A 25471-nucleotide genomic window follows, 5' to 3' on the forward strand; every position below is an offset into this window, starting at 1 on the left:
CATGATACACTACCTAAAGATATAAAGATAGTTGGTATTTGTTTGAAAACAGAAAATGTCATATTTCCACTACTTCACATCAGTTCAAGTTACAAACTGCTTAGACATGAATTTTCATGAGGCATTATAACAAAGGTGTTCTGAAATCAATAAATTGCATTTAAATTCCTACGTGCAAGCTTGGTGATTGTCCAGAAACCAGCTTTCTCCTTTTCCCCCTTTTTGTGTTATTGTTGCATGGCTGGTTTTGCAATCATAAGTGAAACCAATCATGTATCACTGGAAACTAGGAGTATGGAGAACTGAAAAAAAAAAAAAGTAGGAAATTGGAGACACTGATGGAAGAAAAGGACTTGGTCATGAAGAGCAAACATGGACGGTGGGACTACAAGTCTGAGTCCTCTTTGCTCCTTCTTCTCTTCCTTCTACTCTTCTTTTTTTCTCTCTCGTTCTTTTTACTATCATTACTACCATCCTTGCCACATTTCTTTTTAATGTGAATAGAAGCAGTAGTGGCACTTAATAGCCAAACTTTAGCTACATATACCTAGGGCTACGGAGGCAGCCTCATTCAGAAGTGAATATTTAACTGAAGTTGGAAATCAATCTTACGACACACTGTCCAATTGGAACGAAAGGCTTTTCTACTTGTTATTACAACCACATGACCATAAGCAAACAAAGCTTGGATCCTTCCTTACGCTGCAGCCATTGAATATGGCTAATTTGTGCATATAATTATTACAACATCACCCATCAGAAGTGCCTGCCATTATTACACAAATTAATTGATGAACACATCTCATCTGTCAATCAATAGAGAGATAGCACATTCAAGACTTGGGTAAGGGTGCAAAGTGTCAGTAATACAATTAGCGACTGGCGCTTCTGCGAGAATGATTCAATTAGGCAAGGGCTTATTTCCTGACAGTCTGATAATCTTGTAGCACATAATGATGAAGAGGAAGGGACACAAAGAGAGCAGTAGCATTGATGTAACATGTGGATACACCTGTAGACAAAACCTGATGAAAACTTATTCATGGCTGCATCTCGCCCTATTTCGCCGAGGCGTCTTTCTCAAGCAACCGGTGTTTTGAATCATCAACAATCTCACTGCACCACACCCATAGTGACCCCTAACTGGAAACATTTCATTTTCAGCGTTTTGTATCATGAAAGAAAATGCAGACAGAACTAGAAATGTCGTTATGGCGACTGGTATGCTTCCGCCATAATGCATGATTCTCCCAATAAGTGTATAGCACAATGTCTTCACAATGTGTGGTGATAGTTTCACATAGCTGGCAAAATATCGAAATGACAGGTTTGTCAGAAATGTCTTGAATGTTCACTATCCTTGAACTGTGGTTTGCTATATTTGTATAAGAGTGCAGGTACATGTATTTGGGGAATTGAGGATTTTTACTCGACTTTTGACTGACCCTTACATAAAATTTATGCACTGAGTAATTTTCAAGGTATGAAGAGAAAGTGTAATTACAGTATAAAATAAATAGTGAATTTTGAGGAATTGACCTTGACCTTTGGCCCCCTGGCTATTGACCCATGACCCCTAAATTCCCTAGATAATCCCTACCAGTCAGTGCATGCGTGTGTACCAAGTTCCATGAAGATACATTGTACATTGAACCATTTGCAAGAAAAGTGAAATTGTAACAATAAGTCACCTGACCTTTGACCTTTCGACCTTTGACCATATGACATGAAACTCTCTGGAGAATCTTTACGCATGGGTACATGTCTACACTAAGTTTCAAGAAAATACCTTTGGGCATTGCATAGATATGGGGGAAATAGCAACATTTTTAGCATTTGACCTTGACCTTTTGACCTTTGACCTCTTGTCAATTTCACTAAAAAACTACTCAACTAATTGCCCCATCATACTTCATCCTTGGACCAAGTTTGGTGAAATTTGCTTGATCCAGTCTTGAGCTATCTCGCGTAAACGGATACAATTTCATGATTTGACCCCTGATTCTCCCAAAAACAAACTTGAAACAACAGTCATCAATATACTGACTCATTGTATTAACTTAGCTCAATCACTTCCAGTTCTAGAGAAAATCTGTAAAGATTCCTTACAGGGGCATGGTGCCCATTTGATGGAATTGAGATTCTATTCCCCCTAGGGATGCTACCTGTCAAGTTTGGTGAAAATTAGTGATAAGGTTTTCAAGAAAAAGGTGAAAATTTACAATTTCAGTCCAAATTTAGGCCCCATGGGGCCCCCTAGGTGGGGCATGGTGCCCATTTGATGGGAATGAGATTCTTTCCCCCTAGGGATGCTACCTGCCAACTTTAGTGAAAATTCATAATGGCATTTTCAAGAAAAAGATGAAAATGTACAATTTGGGCCCCATTAGGAACCCTCCCCTGGGTCCCAAGGGGGGCACCCCTGATTCCGCCATGAACAAACTTGAAACTGCAGTCATCATTGCACTAATTCATAGTATCAACTTAGCTCTATCACTTCTGGTTCTAGAGAAGAAGATTTTTGAAGATTCCTTAATTTTGGGGGATTTGGGCCCCTCTGGGGGCCCCCCAGGTGGGGCATAGAGCCCACTTGAACAAATTGAGATCCTATCCCCCTAGGGATGCTACCTGCCAAGTTTGGTGAAAATCGGTCATGGGGTTCTCAAGAAGAAGATGAAAATGTAAAAGTTTACGCACGACACACGACGGACGCCGGACGAAGAGCGATCGCAATAGCTCACTTGAGCCTTCGGCTCAGGTGAGCTAAAAATCGATTAGAATATTATATTTTAATTGTGCAGGCAATTATTTCTATTCCTGCACACAATGCCCCCAAGCGACTAGAGGCAATGAATAAGCGTAAACAGAACATGAGCTTTAGTGCCGGCTCAATGTTCTTCAGTATGACTGCGCTATCACGAGACTGCATCGGAGTTGTTCGAAAAGAATGAAAGCAGTGTGAATGCATTTCTTCCAGGACTGTTCAGGAGTTACAGCCAGGCATTGTCTTGTTGAAACACTGGCACAAATTTTTAGTGTGAAAAAACAAATGTGAAAGCGGCAGGAGAATCACAGATCCACGTTAGAAGAGTGAGACATGTTTGAAGGTATTCAGAGTTCATTACAGCTTGTGGGATGTCAATAGTTCAGAATAAGTCAGTATACTGTAAAACCCAAAATGTCCACGTGCATTTTAACTTCGCAAATTTCGCATGAGCCAAGATTCGCAAAATTTAAATGAATGCGAAAGTTCTTGTTTACACTATATGCATTAAATGCCAGTGGCATTTAAGCAAAAATTTCATGCCATGAATATTTCTTGCTTTACAATATGTATCTCTCCTTCTCTCTCAACCCCCCTATTATCTATGTATCTCTCCTTCTCTCTCAACCCCCCTATTATCTATCCATCCACGACTGTATCTACTGTGTCTATCTCTATCTATCTATCTATCTATCTATCTATCTATCTATCTATACCTATCTATCTTTCTATCTATCTATCTATCTATCTATCTATCTATCTATATCTATCTATTTACACCTGAATTTATAAACAAATATATACTGGCACCTACACTCACAGCAACTGAGCATTTACGTCTTCCCACAAGGAAGCATAAAATCTATGAATAGCATCAAGACATGTCTATGCTACAACAAAAAACATTTCATGTTGTTACCATGATACCGGTCAGCATAAACAGCTTTACTTTGAGGTTGACTTATATTGTTTTCTGCAAGATATGGTTATTCTCACAATGAAAAACAACTGAAAGTGTAATTCTATACTTGTATCAGGCCGGGTGGGGGGGGGGGGGGGGGGGGGAATTATGCTCCTAAATATATCAACCAATGAATGCTTTGAAATGATTGCCAAGACAATATCAAGCATACATCTGTTTGGGCGAATGTAAACATGATTTATTTCAGGATAACGTCATTTCATAAACTCTTATTGATTTCAAATGATGAAGCACCGCAACTTTAGTTACAGCTGCTGGGAAAAAAACAACAACAAAAACCCACAATAGGACAAAAATAATAGAATACAGCTATCTATATTACTGAAATGACAACAAAAAAAAGAAAGAAAAAGAGAGGGCTGCTCTGTTTCATCCCAGCAATAATCACTTAATAGGAATCATTTTCCATCTGCTATGAAGGTGCGTGTGAGTTATAAACCCCACTATGACATGAACTAAGACCATGATCATGCTTGACCTCACAACCTCAATTTACTTCATTCCATCTCGGCAAACTATTCGGTCTGTCTCTAATCTCTGACTGCATCAACTTTTCTTTTGCACATTAGCTCATGCAACAAATAAATTGAACTGAGATCGCTCTGGAAGTAAATCTTTAAAATGCATGAAAATGCCTCCACAAGACAGCACATATGCATTCAAAATCAAACTCTTTTTCAACCATCATTGTGTCATTGTGTTCCTTCATATGGAGAACAATTTTATTTGCTGCACCTTGTAAGACAAGAGTGCTGTTTTCCTAGCCCTCTTCCTCCACTCCCCTCCCCTCTCCCCTTCCCACACACACACACACCACATTAAGACGGAAAGGGTGGCTCTCCATTACAACACTGGAATAGAATATTTGTACAAACATCAGCTAAACATCACTTAGGGCTGACTGGGAAAACACATGTCCAGGGGTGCACAAATATTTGTATATAAAACATACTTATGTTTCATGTGGTTGCTTAGCATAGCTTTGCTGGCATTAGTTAACATACAAAGTGGATACACTGGAATGAACTTCCCCTCATAACTGGGGCGAACAGACTGCAGCCTTAAGTCAACTGGGATACCTCTTGTTTCCTCATGTATTCACAATTCTGCCATAAGTACATGAACCTTTATTCCAAATTTGAAGTTCATTGAGCATTACCACCAACCCTGACAATTGACCTTCAACCCTGTCTGCAAACAGGAAATATGTCCCTACTCATTTCTGTATCTTACAAAAAGCAACATCATTGTTGGACTTTCATGCAGGCCTACACTCAAATATAATGATCTGTATAGCTTTTAAGAAATCTATTCATAAGTGCAATTGTACATGATATGTTATCAACTGAATGGCCATATGAACTCACAAACCTTTACTGGTACAAAGGGTTTAAGACAGACAAGAGAAGATATATGAGCGTGTATGTGTGTATGTATGTATCTATGTATGTATGTATATGATTAAATATAGATTTATACAACCTGCATCTAAATATATGTATAGATAGATGCATAGATATTATATTGAATGTGTTTATAGCGATGTATCAAGTTGCTGGTAGAAATCAACAGGGACTCCAGGTAAGGGACTCTCAGGAGAAATGCTTGCTTTGTAGGTCTACCATGAGCTACCACTAGGATATCAACCTCTAGCTGTCTGGTCGGGTCTAACAATAACGAGCAATAATGGCCCAGACAATCTTGATACTCCAGAAGAACACATGATGCTCACTAAGAACCAACCTCCTCTTTTCATCAAGAGCCGTGGGGATCACAACCAGCTCATCATACTTCTGTAGAAAGTAATTTTAAGTCACATGAAAAAAATTAATATATTACCCATAGCCTTCTCCATATTATAATTCTAGCTCTCCAGTTATCTGGCAGTGTAAAAATATAGCTTTAAGACTTGTAAGACGCAGAACTTTAAGAATCTCTGCTGTGGAAAAAGATTAAGAACACCAACAGCAACAACAAAATCTCTATTGACATCTGTGCTCAATGACAATTTTTTCCAAATTCAAGCTGCTGGCTAGAAAGGGTTATTAATAAAGGATGGTTTTCAATCCTGTCCCTGCACTGGTTACGGAGCACTGAACTGCGGAAAGGGAATGAGGCATATAATGTACATCCACATAATATTTCACGACAAATTCACGCACACACAATTCAACACGCGTGGGTAAAGGTCAATCAGTCCTGACATTTCAAACATATTGCCTCGTCAAATGTCACAAATTAATTTTTCCCAGAATTTCCCGCCGGCCAGACATTCAGACATAGGATTCCGCATTGAATGGCAGCTTTCATAACCGTTCTTCCCTGGGCCTTGGTGCAACCTGGCATACAGATATATCTGTGCCACAAAGGAGTTGATGAGAGTCGATTGCAAAATTGCTATCTGATTGGCAGACTGATTGCAAGGATACACTCATACACATAAAGACAGCTCTGATTTCCTGGGCGAGTCTAACATGTCCTGAAAAATTTGACATCTTGTCTCTTTTATGCCATTATATTTCTATTAGATTTATGCTAAATACATCAAATGCATGCATGTGTGTGTATGTGTGTGTGTGTATGTGTGTGTATGTGTGTGTGTGTGTGTGTGTGTGTGTGTGTGTGTGTGTATCAGTGTGACCGTGTACTATGAATAGGTGTGTGGCTGTGACTGGGTAGGCCTATATCTTAATCGCGTATTTGGTGGATATAAGTTCACTTGCATACAGTGATAAAACTTGAGAAGGGTCAAAAGTTCTTGTGCTACTAGTATGCCATAGTATATTTGATATCAAGGATATGTACATTGTACTGCTATCAGAGGCATTCTTAGGATTGTTTCTCATTCTACATGGTTTATTCTTAAACAAGAAGAACATATAAAAATCAAAATTGTGTGTCATGTTTTTTTATATTTGTTATTTTTTTGTATCAAATAAATATGATGCAAGATGTAATTTGAATTATCCTGATATCATCATTCCAATGCATTGGTTAGATTGACAGTTTGGGAGGCTTGTTTTATTCTCAGATGCCAGGAAAGACAGATACTATCTGATTTTAACGACTAAAACCACAAAATTTTGATACTTCTCATGGTAGCATCTAAAGGTGACTGATGGTTGATAACATGCATGCATCTGTGACACTTAAGGGCTTTTTACACTTGTAAATTTTTGCTTAGCCCCGGACCAACGGTGGGGCTAAGGGGGGGCCTTAGCCCCACCATTGGTACGGGACTATCCTTAGCCCACTTTCTGTTTACACTCGTTTTTGCCAAAGTGGGCTAGCCCCACCGATAGTACGGTACTATCTGGCCCTGCAAATAGCAGGGGTTAGCACCGCAATTGCGGTGCCAAGCAACTGAGTGTAAACAGAACGAAAAATAATCCTGGGCTAAGCGACGGAGACGAAGTCCGACCCTCACTGACCAATCAGAAGCGAGGTAATCAAGTGGTGCCGGTGCGCGCGTGTACGAAGTACAGTACACAGCGTAATCATGAATATTCATGTGGTTGGAAAGTCCGGGGCTAAGAATATGAGTGTAAAAAGGTCAGTTTTCTCCTTAGCCCCGGACAAGAGATAGTACGGGACTAATTGGCCAGTGTAAAAAGCTGAAAAATTGGTACGGGACTAACGATAATCCTGGGTCAGAGAAGTCCGGGGTTAAGAAATACAAGTGTAAATAGCCCTAAAAAGGGATTTTCCCAATAATTCTCTAATACCATTGTTTTGGCAAACAGAATGCTCATTATAGGGTTTTTTTGTTGTTATTGTTGCTTTTCTTGGAATGAATGCCATTATCTACAGAGTGGGTGCAAAGAGGCTTAACTCTATGGTGAGTTCATTGCTTGAAACTTTGATTTATAGCACACACTTTTCAGTGTTTCACATTCATTGCATATTAGAATTCTAGAAGTTAAAGACATCCCAGATTCGTTAAATGCGATGCATAATTGGTGTATCTGATTTTCTTTTTGAAAGGCTCGTTATAATTGCTTTGCACTGTGCGTGCTAGTGAACGGCATACATCTAAAAAAACAACAACAAAAAACCATATATATATATACACTCGACCAAAAAGTAAGTTCCCCCCTAGCATTTTTGGATCTATCTCAAAAGTATTTTACCGATTTTCATAATTCAAACGGAATGGATAGGGAATTTTATTACTCATAACATGAATGGCATATCATTGCCACCAGATATCATTATTGGTGAGAAAAAATGCATTTTATGTCAAAATGCATGGGGAAAAAGTTGCACTTAAGGTTATATGAAGCAATTGTATACATTTCCTATGCAGTTAGCAATGACCTTTTTGAATTGTTATGTAATCTCAGGAATTTCTTCAGGTACAATGTGCTTCCCTATTAAACTGATGTTATGCATACTTTTTAAACAATAGGCCTTTTAAATATGAAAATGTTGGTCGAAGCCTGTGCTTTTTAATTCCATTTGGGTTGATCACAGTAATGTGCCTATGGCCATTTTGCATCACGCCGCGTCTGCAAATTTTTGAAAGAGGGAGAGCTACAGCTTTCCTTGAAGCTGGAGTTCTGGTTAAGGAGGTGGGAGACTAGCGGTTTCGCTCAATGACTGTAATCCAATAGAGAATCTTTGGGATATCATTAAGCGGAAAGCCAGCAAGAAGGTGAAAGATGACACTTCACTGCAAGAAATTTAGCACATCTTGCAGAGAGCATGGGCCAACATTGAGCAGCGCCAAGTACAAACTTTATTTAACAGTATGAGGAAGAGATGCCGGCTGGTCATTGAAGCGGATGGTGGACATATCAATTATTAAATACTTCACTGTATGCTCATGACAAGAAAGAGATAGAGAAATATGCAATAAACCATGCTTAAAAGTTCAGAATCATGAGTGATTGTTTGATTATTTATGTACAAGTCAATGCAATGATATGCCATTCATGCTAAGAGTAATAAAATTCCCTATCCATTCCAGTTTGAATTATGAAAATCGGTAAAATACTTTTTAAGATATATTAAAAAATGCTAGGGGGGAACTTACTTTTTTGGTTGAGTGTATATACATATGTCTTCTGCTTTTTTTTAATGACCCATATTTCAACTGGCCACACTAGGCCTGGGGTCAAGGTACCTTTGGTCATGCTCAGGTCAATGTTTAGGCATGCACAGTTCAGGGATTTCACATGCAACTAAGCAAAGTGACTGTTTTGGCAATGTGTGATCTGCAGCAAATGAGGGGGCCTCCAATCAATTTTTGCACTGTGATTAAAATACATGTATGAAATGATCATCCTTGTGTTTGACTGAGCCTTTTTCCTAAATCATAAATAAAGCAATATGCAGCCATATCGCACAACAATCTGTATCCTGTTGAAATGCTGCCATATCAAGTCAAGGTCCACTCTGCTATGTCATGCATTATATCTCTATAGCCAACTGCCAGTAAGTTTTAGTTTCCAGTCGTCATTAGTACACTGATGACCTCTCCTAAGTCATGAAGGCTTGCTCGCCACAGAGATGTGCCACAAAGATGTGCGTCACCACGACCCGAGTCTCAGCAAATCACATGACTGGATTTACAGCCAATCACAGGACTCGTATCCATATGTACCCCCATTACAAAACAATGATAAAATGGGGAAATTAAAGATAGAATGCCTCAGACATCCTTGGTTTGGAGGCTTAGGATGATGTAAAAATACAAGGGTTTGTAGGAAGTATGATCAAATACTGTAAAATCTAAAGGGCTTTTTACACTTGCACATTTTTGCTTAGTCCCATACCAACGGTGGGGCTAAGGGGGGGGGGGGGGGGGGGCCTTAGCCGCACCGTTGGTACCGGACTTTCCTTAGCCCACTTTCTGTTTACACTTGTTTTTGCCAAAGTGGGCTAGCTAGCCCCACCGATAGTCCCGTACTATCTAGCAGGGCCACTGCAAAATAGCAGGGTCAGCACCGCAATTGCGGTGCCAAGCAAGCGAGTGTAAACAGAACGAAAAAAAAATCTGGGGCTAAGCGACGGAGACGAAGTCCGACCCCCACTGACCAATCAGAAACGAGATAATCAAGTGCTGCCGGTGCGTGCGTGTACGTGTACAGTACAGAGCGTAATCATGAATATTCATGTGGTTTGGAAAGTACCGGACTAAGAAATACGAGTGTAAAAAGGTCAATTTTCTCCTTAGCCCCGGACAAGAGTTTAGTACGGGACTAACTGGCGAGTGTAAAAAGCTGAAAAAATTGGTACTGGACTAACGATAGTCCTGGGTCAGAGAAAGTACGGGGTTAAGAAACACAAGTGTAAAAAGGGCTTAATGGTCCTTTCCCCCCTTTTTGTTTGATGGGAGGTGTCATAAAAATATAAAAGATTGATTTGACACCTTCCATTTCAGCAATTTATGCTGTATTATGTATGTTTCACATAGATTTCTAAGAAGTAGATGGCTTATGCAATTTGTAAATGAGGAGAGCTACCTTGAAAGCACTCCATGCAGAGGTACAATATTAAAAGGAAAATGTGACCTTCTGCTGACAGCCAACAAATAAAAGAATGATGAAAAATGGACCAGTAAGATAGGCAGATGGTCTCACGAACTGGTAGATGGAAACGTGAAAAGGAAAGTTAGGAAGGTATGAATAGCAGTACATTGTAGGTAGAGTGAGAGGATGAGTGTATTAAAGTGCATGTGTGTGTGTGTGTCTGCTGTTCACAGAAAGTCAAGGCCATCTTCTCATTGCATATGGAACGTTACACACTAATTACAGATTACTTAGTAATGTAGGCAATGAAATATTGCACCTCATTGTCTTGTGAGTCGAGGTGAGGTGGAACTACCATCAAATATATGATACGGGACAGAAATTGCATCAACCATCAGTTCCACTGAAGGTGAAAGTGTCAAGAGTTCGGAATAGAACACTTATGTAAAAAATATGAGCATCTGACTTGTGACTGCTCTGATGACAATAAGCAGTTTCAAGCCAACACGCTTGCTTACACGGTACTAATTTATTCAAATTCTATAAATGATTCCGCACGCCGTACACCGGGGTACCGTTGTAACCCAGAGTACCGCGTTGTATAGCGCCATCTCATGCCCATTCTTTATCATGCGTATCCAAATTCAGATACGCCGATTCCGAATTCGGATACGGCAAAGTCGTCGCAATGAACTAGCACCATAGGTGTTTTTCGAAGTAATTTCTAGCACCACACCGTTTTGTAAACATCATCTACCGTAACTTTTATTTTCAGAAAAAAAATAATAATCACCGAAAGCCCAGAAAATTCACCCCAAAATCAACTGTATTTCTTCAAAATTTGATCATGGGGGCTGCCATCTTTATAATCTTCTACGCGTGCGCGAATGGTCGATAATAAGAGATGAAATGCGAAAGAAAAAGGTTCAGAGCAGAAAATAATTATCAGTTGCATACATTAATTGTTGCATAATCACAAATAAGAGAACATTTTTGTGCATAATAATACTAAAATAATACTAAAAATATTTTGACACATTTTTTGGTAAGCCAGGGTACAGCGCTGAAAAAAAAAAAATTAATTCAACAAAATGGCGAATTTTCATTTGGTCCCCAGGGTACCAAATATTGCATCAAATATCTCTCTGAAAAAGTTTGTTCTTGACAACTAGAAAGCTTGCTCGATGGCTAGCTGTACATTGAAACAACCAATGCCTGCAAAGTGGATTCAAAGTATTGACATAGTGTACGTCGAACGAATACAAATGGATGAAATAGCTTGATATGAGGTCCTGAGAGGAAGAATATCTACAAATTTGAATACATTAGTAAATCTGCGAAAGCAAAATCCAAAGAATTACTTCCAGAGGCTAGCTATACCAGAGAGTAACTAGAGAAGCACTCTGAGAGTGCAGACCTCTGCCAAGCAGCTAATTTCCACTGATGATTTTGTTCTTCCAGTGACATCAGTGATTTCCACCCATACATACTGACGTATGCATGCTGAAAATCACCCGATTTCCTGATACAGAAGCCTTTTGTTATGTCATTAACCCTTAGCCGCGTGCGGCGCACCTCGCTGGCAGAAACTAGAGTAGGCACTTTAGTGCGCGTATGAAAACCTAAAAAATGCCCAGCTTGAACTCCAAAGTTCATTGGCCTGGGCCTACCTTGCCAAAATATCGAAAATCCTCCATAAAATCCATAAAAATTTCCAGATCACTACCAAAATTTAATCATCTGTTTCTTGTGTCATTCTCAACCTTTCCTGCATGTTTCATGCAAATCCATTCACGACTTTTTGAGTTATTTTGCACACGGACAAACCAATGATAATGAAAACATAACCTCCTCCCTTGGTGGAGGTAGTTAGAAAATCCAGAAATGTTTCTATTTCTTGAATGTCATGTTTATTTGAAGCTGGTTATAAAGATTACACACATTGTATCCTGACATATGTTAATGGTAATATCATCCCTGCTTTCCGAAAGAGGTGAGTTTGAGTGCTCTTTTATTATGCTAGAAAAGTGAAAATATGTTACATTTTCTTTATAATTTCCTTAATTCATTTTCCATACGTGGTGTCTCAAAATGTTGGAGTCTTCTCATCCAGCAATGGCAGCTCTGAAATCTTAAAAATTGATGATAGATTCATGCATTCAAAGGATTGTTCAATTTTCCCCAAACTTTCACTGATGCATTCTACTATACACTTGCAATCACTCTATCCACACATGTATATATTTGGGTTCCATTCCTGTTTAATTGGTCAGGCAGCAAACATGACATGATAAAGTTTGGAATCTTGAAAAATAAAGAGTACTTGTTCAGCGAGATATAGCTTCATTTCACATCACAATGGTCAAACCATTGAAAAACAATGATGGAAGCAAATGCATCTGAACTTGAGAATAGACCAGTTTGCATTTGGCAGTGGTTTAAATGACCCCCAAAACAAAACAAGTGTAAAGCTACATTGTAGATATCAGTCACTTGCATCATCCAACTTGCTTTGATGTTAATAAGCTCCCTCTAATGTTAAGAGAACTTCCTTTTAATGCAACATAAAGAAACTGTTCAGGTGCCGTCTGTGGCATTGCTCATTATAACTCTATGTCTCATTATAACTCTATGTCTCATTTCGTTGTTTTTCTCTGCTGACCGGTACCTGCTCATGCACAGAGTGTAACTTTAAACCAGCTTTATATTGAATTAGCTAAACTGTCAAGTTATGATACTTAGTGCTGTCAACATGAAGTGTCAGAAGAGATACCCAACCCCCATACCATTTTAATTGGGGGGGGGGGGGGGGCAGAGAGGCAGTAATACAAAAGAAAGAGACAAAAAATGAGACAAAAAAGAGGCTTTTCTCAACTACTGTAGCAAAAACCACTCCGATCATAATGCGCATGTTGCACGAAGTACAATTTGAAGCAAGCAGTCATAAAGTGCGATGCTTTCACAAGCAAGGATTCCAGGAAATCTTTCTCTAAAGTAGATTTGTGTTTGCCTCGTTGGTTTCTCTCTCCGCAGCAATGGAGAGTCAAGGAATCGACAAAAGGAGGTAAAGAGAAAAGTGCAGCACTATCAGAAGATCTCGATTCCACTCATGCACTTATACCACGTGACACTTGTTATTTCAACCCGGCATTTCTCTGAAGCAGATACGCATCTCTCTCACTGCGCTGATCGAAAGTTTTGATCAGCCAGCGTTGGCGACCATGTCAGAAAAACAACAACAAGGCTGCTATGTCAGATGACATATTTGCAAGAAAAGCAGAAAAGGGATTCATGTCAAACAAAGTTTCAAAGTGCTCACTACGAAATGAAGAGAGAATGCTAGATGGGTAGGTATAAATGCGCTGCCTGGTGCATTTTGGAAGAAACCCCATAAAAGAGGCAATAGGGGTACGTGCGTGTGTCCCTCTGATGATGATCAACACAGCCACACAGCAAAGATCACCCTCAACATCAATTTTCATGAATTCCATGCATCCTAGCAACGGCAACTTCTTGAAAATACAATCAATACAATGCATGCACATGTTATTAAACCACACTAGATTTAAGGAAGCTGTCCCTGTGTTATTTCCAGACACTTTCAAAAGTCTTGTAGCTTGAGTGCGGCCCATGAAGGAAGCAGAACAAATTGCAGGGCTATGTTTCAAAACAAGGAAGAGACATTCCTGGTAAATTTAGAACTGAATTACCACTACATGTGATTAATACCTCTACCCTTCCCCTTTCCTGGAGGAGTTAATGAGGTGAGAAATACACTATTCCAGTTATCAGAGTAAATATGAATGTGTGGATACGTATTGGAAAGCTTCCAAGCAGTTGGCCATCACATATGTTATGTTTGGCTCTGTGACACACTTGAAATGCATACCTTGCACATAAAACATCAAGAATCATTATCTATGCCAAGTTTGATTGGAAATGGTTAAAAACTATGAGAAATATCTGCTCTAAAACAGTGACCTCTATAAATCAAAATTTGGCACAAATTCATTTGACATCTGAAATATGCACTTTTATTCATTTTCCCACGAAACTCAGTATTAGGTCAAGACCGTTAATTCTTGTTTACTGGCTACCAGTAATAAGATAAAGTGAGCTGAAGTCCCCTCTTCCCTTTGTCCAGCAAGTTCTCTCCCAGTAGACACACATTGGCCTTAGTCAGGGGCTTGCAGACTGTCGATATCTGGCCACTAGAGGGGGTAATGCTCGATTAAATCCTTGCCTGAATCCACCATTTCCTCCCTCATCCCCAGCAACCCAACCCCACCCCACCCCCAACAATGATTAAACTAATGAATCAATAAATTGAAACACATAGTAAAAGTACACTGATGATTCAAAAATCTATCTACATGCTGCAGTTGTACATGCACGTCTAAAGAGACTTGTAAACACAAGAATACACAGTCTTTTTCCTTCCTTATCCTCACCTGAGAACCACAGAGGCATAAACAACGTACTCTACATAATCTACCGTATAGTCAAGACAAATTCAGTGTGTAACTGCTATTATCATCTCCCACACGGGTCTAACGATTATACATGGTCGTTTTACGAGACAGTGGCGCAGGAACGAGAGGAAAGGCCTTGTGAAGTGACACAATGTACTGAAATCTATTTTCATCCCTTTCCGTGATGCGCCACTCGACCACCTCATCACCCAAAATGAAATTGGATGAGATGTTATAAACGTTCACATCCCCGCTTTAAACTTGTCTTCGCATCTTTTTCGAAGAAGCCTTGCCAATAAAGGAGCCCATATCTGGCACAACTGCTCATTATCACAGTGCTGTTGGGGATACCACCATTCCAACTCGCATTGACACGGTCACCTGAACAACTTACTAACACCATTGTTGGAGATGACTCCTAAGCAAGTTTGACCAAAATCCTAGGTTCCATCTCTGGAAAGATGATTTAAAGACTGTGCATGAGTTTAGGAAGCCATCAGAAAAATAACTAACATTTGGTTTTACTTTTTGTATTACATTACAGGTGATAAGAAACACTACAAGGTAAGTGGGGTTTGGCAAAAAATTATTGTTTTGACGATTAAATTGTTCACCAAGTATTAAATCATAACCACAGAATACTGCATTCATCCATTACACCTTCATCCAAATCTCTATTTGTTTGGACAGCGCCTTGCCTTCCATAACCATGTGTGATAATATGGCAATCTGGGTGGTCACATGATCAAGGCATGTAAACGAACATGTGCATTTGAATATCAGGGACAACAATTTCTCTCAAAAGAAACGTTGGTTTCCAAAGTGATATTAGGGCATCAGAGCAGTATATGCTCAAGATTTAACCTGTTAAGGACGGGCTGATTTTGCTGACGGGCTGAAACACACATTTCCCATAGACACTTGCCCGAGTATACTCAGGACTTGTCCTCAACGGGTTAAGAGACAGAGAAATTCAGTTACCACATCAGCCCTGTTACTTTCTCCTGTGGGATTCACTCCTGGCAATCACAAGCCATGCAGAACACTACAATGGAAATTATCACGGATATTCACTCAAGTTCACTGTGACAGTATAAGGGTAGCAGTCATTGGAAAATTCAATGATACAGTGTTGTCTTGTTGCATTTGTGTGTGTGTGTGTATCTATGTCTATCTATCTCTCTATATGTGATGATACTTGTAGTCCGCGTGTTGGTACCAGTATAGAAAAGATGACGAAGTAGAGTGGTAATGCATTTCAGTCCAACAGTGCTATCTATTCAGACCAAATTTTTGACGAATACATACGTCTTCCTCAGGGTCAACAATGACAATTAGCCCTGTTACAATTGTCATTATCGACCCTGAGGAAGACGTATGTATTCGTCGAAAATTTGGTCTGAATGAATAGCACTGTTGGACTGCAATGCATTACCACCCTACTTTGTCACCTTATCTATATATATATATATATATATATATATATATATATATATATATATATATATATATATATATATTTATATTTATATATATATATATATATATTTATTTATATATATATATATATATATATATATATATATAATGTGTGTGTGTGTGTGTGTGTGTATGTATGTACTTTTGATTTACATAAAAGCAATTTATGAAATGACTGTTGAGAGTGAAGCATCACTTTATATTTTGACACAATGCCACTATTGATGCAAGAATCAAAACACCAATTCTGTGCTTCTCTCTTTCTCCATCATATTCTATCACTCAAGCTGGATAAAGTTCACACATTGTTTCTGCAACAAAACATGTTATTTGAATCTATACCTGGTACAGCTTGACTCGTGATAATGCGATGGGTTGCCCCCAACTTGTGGTACAAATTGGTGTAAAATGTCACCTTCAATGAGGAAATCAACCAAAAAATATGAGAAAAATCTGCAGCTGAAACAACCGCGCTGGGTTGGGCTGTTTGAAATGAAAACAGCGATCATCTTCCTTTCACTTCTTCACGATATACAAGACAGCTATCAATCATAATTGTGAGGGGAAAAAAAAAACATGTAAAGCTTCCCTTTTGCAATTCTTGCAAAATAACCTTGGAATCAACTACACAAAGTTTGTGTTTACTTGCTGTCAACTTTCATAAATAAACGAGCCACTTGCGCTGTTTGCACAGAGTTTTGAGACTATGAGCTATTTTTAATCGATGAGCAAAAGGAAAGACAGACAAAAGAGGAAGATTACGTGAATGTAAGGTTCAATGAGAGAATGACATGCACCTTGTGGTAAAGGAGAGGAAAGATTAGAGAGAAAAGAGTTTGAGTCAGAGACAGTTGTGCTTGACTCAGGGTGAAGTGTCATATGTGTAGAATAAAAAGAGAAAAGAAAGGAAGAGTGAAGAGGGATAGAGATCACCAGCAAAGAGAAATCCAGAGAGAGTACAGCAATTTTTGAACGGACCCTTCTCTGGACATAGTCACGACAATGTCCAGAGAATAAACATGGGGTGACGGTCCTCATCTTGGGCACTAAAAGGTATGAGAGAGCAAGAGGTACCATCTTTAGATAACAGATACATGCCAAAAAGCCTTCTCCTGGTAGGTTTCCATAGCAATCTAGCCATTCATGTGCAATTGAACCCAAGTGCGGGAAGTGATTGGCAAAGAGCAGAGCCCAGCTGCACCTTTTTCTGAGCAAAGTAATGTTGAGGTTGAATTAGAATGTAGTTATTCCAAGCGCACTGCACTGACAGCCCAGAGTGTTCAACACGGATGTGCAGTGGCTAATTTTGCTCATTCTGTTTTCTGTGATACAGAATTAACTTGAGAAACAGAATGATATTAATTCAAATGTATCGAACACAGGGTCATCACAGTAGAAATTATCTTTAGATGCCCAGAACAAACAGTGATTTAAAATGTGAACATTCACACAGGCAACAGCATTCATAAATAAGATGAGATTGTGATCCCTGCATTGTGTTCAGTGTGCAGTGTTGTCATTGTGCCTGGACAATTGCACAATGTGTTATGTTATCGGCCAAATCTTCCTCAAGCTCTTCAAAAGAAGGGTTGTCCGGATGTTGTCCAGCATTGTTGCAGCAATTACTCATACGCAGAATAGCGTAGAATTTGGCAAAAATTACCCTGACAATGTCTGGACAATGCTCGGCACGGAGCGTCATCACAGACAGGGTAAAAAAAAAAAGATTGTGCGGACATTGTTGGGGTAATTCTGGTTAAAAAAACTCAGTTCAAGGGAACCAATCTGCAGATATTATGGTTCTTCAATTTACTCTATCTTCACTTGTTGCCCAGCCTGTGGTACTCTAAGAAATGCAGGCCTGCAGAAATAGAATTGTCTGTCAACAAATATGTGCACCAGAGCAAATTATGGTACGAATCCTACATGGAGACCCAGAGGTTGCCCAAAAGAAGTCTGTGACCACTTGATATTTTCTCCCATATTGGGCCACTCCAAAGAGCCTGTCGTGTAAGTATTTTCCAAAGCATTACAGGGATTCCCAAATATATTCTGAGTTTTTGCAATACATAGCTTCCCCATAAAACAGTCCCTTTAATGTAGGATTTAAACTTGTGGCCTCAATGTTTGAGTGGACAGAAAGCAGCACTTTAAGAGCGTGTTTCTACTGAGAGCACCTCACATCCCTGGCATCGCCACGCATTTTGTCCATCGCAGCACCTCGTATTTTACGACCACTCGAGCTGTTTCTACTGAGCGATAAAATACCAGGTGATGCAAAGGTGACGTGCAAATGCGGCGATTCCGGAAGTCAGGTATTTTTAAGTCACAGACTGGGTCACGCGCGATCGAGGGGGCTGTTGAGATTTTCTCAAGGCTGCGACATACTAATGTGGTACTCTCGCGATTCGAGACAATATAAATGAAATAACGCGGTGTTAAATCAAAGCAAATCAAAGTAAGTGATGAGGGCTTAGTAATGCAATAAGTTAGGCTGTTAATCACGCGAACAATAGACCATGAATGCCACAATTCACATGTAACGTAACGTATAGGGCCTATAACACGTACACAAGCGAGTTGGTACAAACAAAGCATGATGCGAACACGGTCGCTGTGTGTACACATGTATTTTGTACACGTGTCGAAGGAGTGTGTGTGATAAATCGATTGAAAAGCGCGGGGAGAAATTCTAGACGTCCGATACACCACAAATTTCGCTACCCGGTGTGTTTCTACTGAGAATCGTCCTTCGCGTCACCACACATCGACCACCTCAATAGATGGACGACGGAGCACCTCGCATCAGCCGGCATCGGCCACTACCCGATCTGTTTCTACTGAGGAAAAATTCGAGGTGTCACCACGCATCGGCCGGTATCGGCCGGCATCGGCCGGTATCACCACACATCGGCTGGTATCACCTCGAATTTTCGTCGCTCAGTAGAAACACGCTCTAAGTCTCAATCAACAATTGATTTTGCAAACATTTATTGCTTCTGCTGAGCCTTGTGGGTCCTCAAGAATTTGTTGCATCTGTCCTTACTATCTTCCTGGATGTCACAATTACACTTGCTGCAGTTTTTGCTTCTTTGTTGTAGCTCTCTTTCTCCATATCTTTTTACCTCCATTCTTCTCATTCTTTCTTTCTTACTTTCTCTCCTTTCTCCCTCTCTATCTCTCACTTATACTCCCTGTCATGCCAAGCAAATTTCATCTGAGATTTCCTGGGGAAACTGGGAACTTGCAGGTGGTGTTGCAGCATGAAAGGGATCGCAGGTAACCCTTGGGTAAAATTCTGGGGTACTTTTTAGAAATCTTACCCTCAAATGGTATTACTGGTAAACTCGCAGGTGTCCCTGCAAATTCCCAGTTGATGCTGTAGCGTGAAAGGCATGGTGGGTAAACTCTCATGTGAAAACATACAAACAAACAGTCAACAACAATGCTAATTGATATCATACCCTCTGCTCATGAGCTCTTTCTTTTTTTTTTCCTGATCACCTGATCATTGTTGCATTGGCAATCTGAGCTGAATCACCATGTGATTACACTGCTTACACAACATTATACTCAACACGTTTGATTGCGCAGGCACTGCCATATCTCGATCTCAGGTCCACACAGACATGTTTTCTCAGCTATGAAAGCATAGGAGTGCCACTGAGGAGACAATGTAATTCCTCATCACCTTCTCAACCTCAAGAAGGCAAGAAGGCAAGTTATGAGATCTCAACTTCTCCGGTCGGAGGTGAGACAGCAAGATATGACTATAAGATCTTGTCTATTTTACTTCTTGTTCCCAAGATATCGAGTAGAAGAGATCTGGGATTTTGCCCTCTTGGACCAGAAAAGCAGAACAGCAGAATGAGTTTAAAACACTAGAATGCAAAGTGGGGAGCTACAGTTGTATAATGTCTCATTTTCTTTGCCCGTCTGCAGTCAAAGTTTTCCCAAAAAGAGTGTGACGGCAGGTGAGCTAGTCTGGCTTCCAGACCCTCTGCCCATACTATTTCGCTATCCATGATATTGACGCCCTCAACGTCGAAAACTAGTATAGTTTAAGTTGATTTTCTCGCGCAGAGGGTCTGGAAGCATTCGTCTTGGAGTTAATGGATTCCGCCCGATTTTGGGCGGAATCCATAAATCTGTCAGCGCTCCCGTCCTCTGAAGCGCGAAATTCGAATTATCCTGCTCAGCGTGTTATCAGAGCCGGGTGGTGGGAGGACTCTCCCTACTACCTGTGTGTTGGCATTGCGGCGTGTGTGTACCAATGGTGCTGATGCTGTATACTGTAGTATGCAGGATGAGGGTGATGGTATACATTCAGGGAGGCGTATACTAGAGTATTCTACCTCTCTGCACACGAACATTCGGACTTTTCTAAGATCTAAAGTAAGGTCGGATGGAAGAATCGGCAATCGTAGACAGTGTGTACTCCATGAAGTGTATTCCTAAAAGTTTTCGATGTTTTTGATTGTTACGTTTTTTCCTGTTTACTACTATAGATGCGCACAATGGTCAAGTGAACTATTTTTCCAATAAAACTAAAGCAGACCATTTTGTGTCATTGTGTCTATCGACGAAATCAAAAATCACATATCCTTGTTACTTATGTTATAAGCTCAATGAGGAATAGGTGTCCAAGGAAGATTTTTTTTTGTTTGTTTCTTCATTTGTGCTGGGTTGTTTTTTTTTTTCCAACTAATGTAGGGCCTATAGTGCAATACAATCAGTAAAGTTAACAATTGCGAACCACATTTCCCTTCCTTCCTTTACAAAGTATCTCAATCACAGTATTTTAATGCATAACCATCTGAGTCGTTTTCTCGTTTCCACTATGTTGTCTAATGGATTTCTTTTAGGCTCGACTTGGGGAAAACCAGCAACATTTTTTTTAACCTTTTTTTTTTTTAGTAGGCCTTATGAGTATGAATGTAAAAACCGGTCTAATTTGACTACTAGTATACTGAATCCTACAAATAAAGCAAAATTCACGGATCTTTGACCAATGAAAAAATACAAAATGGATGCATATTTTGATAGAAGCTGGCAATTTCAGATACACATTTTTTTTTTCTATATGTGATATTGAGTTCACTTCAATGATTTAATCTTAAAGGGTGTGTACAGTTCTGGTCGTGGTGAGGATATAGCTTTTAACGTTTTGCGAGATATTCAGAAACCTTCTAAGTTCTAAGGGGTATCAAAAGTTTATTCGATGAAAATCGGTTTTGAAATGGCCGAGATAAAAAACAAGGTGAAACAAAGAGATCCTAATAAAGTTGTGGCATGTCGCCTTTTATTATTAGCACTTTTTTTGGGATATCTCAGCCATTTGAAAACCAATTTTCATCAAATAAACATTGAATCCTTCTTAAAATTACATGCTCTTTCATATTTCATAAGAGGCTTTTCATTATCTCACTTAGGAATGTTCAAAAGATGAATGCCCACCTCAACCAGTACTGTACAGTCCCTTTATAGGTGCTATAATAGACGTGGAATGCAATCATCAGCTCAATGTAAATGAACATTATCTGAGGTCCCAAATCTTTCCGACATTCATCAATGTGCGAATTGTTGCTCAAATATCCAAATGAACAGCATCAACAGTGAAGTATTTTAATTTGTTGCTTTTTTGGGGGGAAGGGGGATGGTTTGGGTTTTTCAGAGAGAAACAAGTTAACAATTCATGTAGACATTATTGTTGTTGTTGTTGTTGTTTTAAAGAACGAAAGAAGAGAGAGAGAAAATGGGGCCCTATACAAATAATTTGCCCCAGACAGCACTTAACAAAAAACAAACATTATAAATCTTAGAGAGATATAATTATTGTTCTCATGATATCAATGATCATTTTCGACGAACAATGAAAACTCTAAAGAGGTTTCCCAAATCAGGTATCCGGAATTGTGAGTTTCAAAATCAGGCATCTTTGTGGATGAAAAAATTGAGGCCCTCTAAAAAAGCAAAACAACAACAACAACAACAACAACAACAAAACCCTGCAAGTATAATAGACTTGATTGTGGCGATATTGATTGATGCACAACGCCTTCCGCTGTATTTGTTCGTATAACGTTAAACTCCCTTAAGAATCAGAACGATGAGATACATTACAAAAACACACACAATTTCTCCATCTGAAAAGCATAGTGCTTCCACATGCTCTGTAAAATATGTTGATAACAAGCTATTATTATTGCATAAGGCAGGCTAATATTCGGAGAAGAGCTATGATTCAATATGACCTGTGCACGGGAAAAATATTAAAAAAATTATTCAAGCTAAAAGTATCTGAATTGGACATATTATATTCTTTAAATTTTTGTCAATGCTTTCATACGTATAATTCTCATTGTTATAATTCGTTACGTTCCGAACAAAGTTCGCTAATGCGAATGATTAAGTTCATTATTCCGAAAGTTTGTCAGTGCTAATTAATGTAGTAAGTTTCGTGAATCAAAAATTTATGATTAATCCCAAAATGAATGCAGAGTCGTAATTCTTCAGAAGGTTTGTTGATCAGATCATGTTTTTCGGAATGACGAACATTATTCAATATCATCAGATGATATTGAATAATGTTCCTTATTCCGAAAAACTTAATTGGGTTCTTTATTCCAAAGTTTCGTTTATCCCAAAATGAATGAAGGGTCGTTATTCCAAAGGCGCGTCTATCTGGTGATGAAATAGGATTCGTAATTCCGAAAATAAAATATGTTTTATTTTTCAGCGAAATGCGGTGTTGTTATTGTTAAGATACGCAATGAAATTTAAGGGAAGAGCGCTGGAATACAATTGGAATTTTGGATTGCATTATTGATAGAAAACGAATATTTCCTCTTCTTCCTCCGTATCCCACCTTTCCCATATACTCTATAGCCAACATCGTCATCGGGATGAACCATTCTTTGCCACATTCACCATTCAATTATCGGAATCAGGAATGTAACAACATCAATATTTACAACAGGTCACACAAGTGCTCGGTTTTCCCACCTCCCTGGTTATACCACCTATATGGCCTACATGCTTACATCCTATAAGGTCCAAGGAGCATATCAACTAAAGACATGCATATGGTGAAATGGAGAAGTTTGTCGTCGAGGGATTAAAAAGCAAAAATTACAGGATGGAGACCAAAATTAATAATTGGTTGTGGTGTGCCATATAGTACCGAACTTATTTCTGTTCTCTACTTATCTACACTCAATTTTCATTTTGCATTGAATGAGGTAATAAAAGCAGCCAACTTGCGTTGCTTCTTATATATAGAAATAAAAAAAAAACAATTAATAGTCTTACGATGGGGTGATTACTGTCTCTAAACATATCATTTGCCATAAACTTGGCACCTGTTTCTTTTATAGAAAGTTTATTATGATTAACTAATATGGACGGATCTCTGAGCATATGAAAAACAATGAAAAAAAAAAGTACATGAGCATCTTTTGAGAATTGAGGCAAAATATTCCACAAAACCGATACATTCCTATAAGTGATAAATCTGCAATGAGCCGAAAAAACATATGAGTTACATGGACAAATCTATATCAAATGCTAGAGCTTGTCATATCTTAATTACAGTATGTGAATACAAAAACTGTAAGTCAGAGTCTATTATTGTTTGTAACGTTTGGCCGTTCATTTTGTTGCATGATGACCTTGGGAAATGAAGACTTTCAGCTGAAAATATCCCAAACCAAGCTGCAATGATAATTCATTATGATTGCACTGTATACGTCCACTCGATATATGCCAGCAATGAACCATGTTAATTGCGACTTAAACTAAATAATTAGTATTCTTTCTTGCATATATACCCATGGATGTTCTTAGCAAAACAAAGCTTTTCAAGGGGGGGGGGGGGGCATAATTGCCCCGAAGCGCATCATGCTTCAAACAATGGCCTTCTGTCAAAGAAATATTTTTTTAATTATTTGTTTCATTATACATAACCACTTCAGACAAGGTTTTTATCATCAAGTGACTTTATGAAAAATAAATTGGAAATGAATAGATGTGGCTCTTATCGCGCGTTCTTTTAAAAACTGGTCCCCCTATAGATGCTATAATTGCTAAATGAATGGATGTTGGAGCATATAGTGGTAAGAAGTGACCTTGTACGGCTATCAAGCGGGCTATTTCAAGGGATAGAAGAGTGGTGTATGAAGACATCTTATGTTGAGGGGCCACAATACCCCATCTCACCTATAAAACATGCAAGTGTACTTCATTTTTCTTGTGTGGGTTCATACATATCCCGATGTTATTATCTTGGTGATTATCATATGTGTGAGATGAAGAAATACTAGTAAACAATATCGTTATATTTTTAAGTTTAGTCAGTTGCCGCAATGTTTCCACGAGAGGGACACGATATTATGAAGACAAGAACTGATCGGAAGAGCACTTTGCTAATCATCTGTTTCTTTTTTTCCACTAGCTGCTATTAAGTTATAGAAAGAAGGGTCTCAACTGAACGTATTCATCAGCAAACACGAATATAAAAAAATACATGTACATAGAATAATACATTTTATATCACATGGGCCGCCCACCCACAACTCATCTCCACATACAAAGTTCTTACAAAAAAATTTGCACAATACTCCGCTGCACTTTCTTTTTTCGACTTCATTTTTCGCTCTTTGGATGCCATGTGTCTTGGGCATGGTGTAAAGCTCCGTGCATAGTGTGGATTTAAATAGGCCCTATCAGAAACAGGATTATCGCACCAGAAAACCTTTCCATGCAGTAAACAGTGCATGGAAATACTCCACGGACAGTGGATGCATGCATGTAATGTATATGGAGAGTGTCCTTGGGACCTCTGGGTGAGGATGCAGGGGTCACTAACGTGACCTCTTCCTCATTACGTAATGACAGAATGATCGCCCTCGCTCACTGGGGGTAAATTTAGGCTCCTCCCACTTGAAGCGAATGTGCCCAGACCCTTTGCCTTCGGCAAAGGCGGCGACTTCGTCGCGGGGCGGCGACTTCGTCGCCGCGGAGTCCAGTTGGCAAAGGGTCTGGAAACCAGACTACAGGTGAGCAGACAGAGTCCTGAGGGGGGCACTTCATCAAGCATTTTGTCCGACTAAGTTGTCGGACATATTTGCTCTCAGCCGATCTGGGGGGCATTTCATGAAGCATTTTGTCTGACAACTTTGTCGGACAAATTTGCTGTCACCCAATCAGATGCAAGGATTTCGATAGCTTATAACAGTTTGTCAGACGAAATGTCTGACAAAACGCTTCATGAAATGCATCCCAGATGCAAGGATTTCAGCAG

At 39.3% G+C, this 25471-nt stretch overlaps 1 protein-coding gene across 1 annotated transcript in view; it reads right to left on the reverse strand.

The window, feature by feature from the left end:
* The window catches only part of LOC139724445 (protein CLEC16A-like), a 254765-nt gene that overhangs the window by 87561 nt on the left and 141733 nt on the right, over window positions 1–25471 (reverse strand). The gene's annotated exons all lie outside the window — the stretch shown is intronic.

This window comes from Diadema antillarum, unplaced genomic scaffold (genome assembly GCF_040938485.1).
Source record: "Diadema antillarum isolate AM-2024a unplaced genomic scaffold, OU_Dant_1.0 scf00000214, whole genome shotgun sequence".
NCBI lineage: Eukaryota > Metazoa > Echinodermata > Echinoidea > Diadematoida > Diadematidae > Diadema > Diadema antillarum.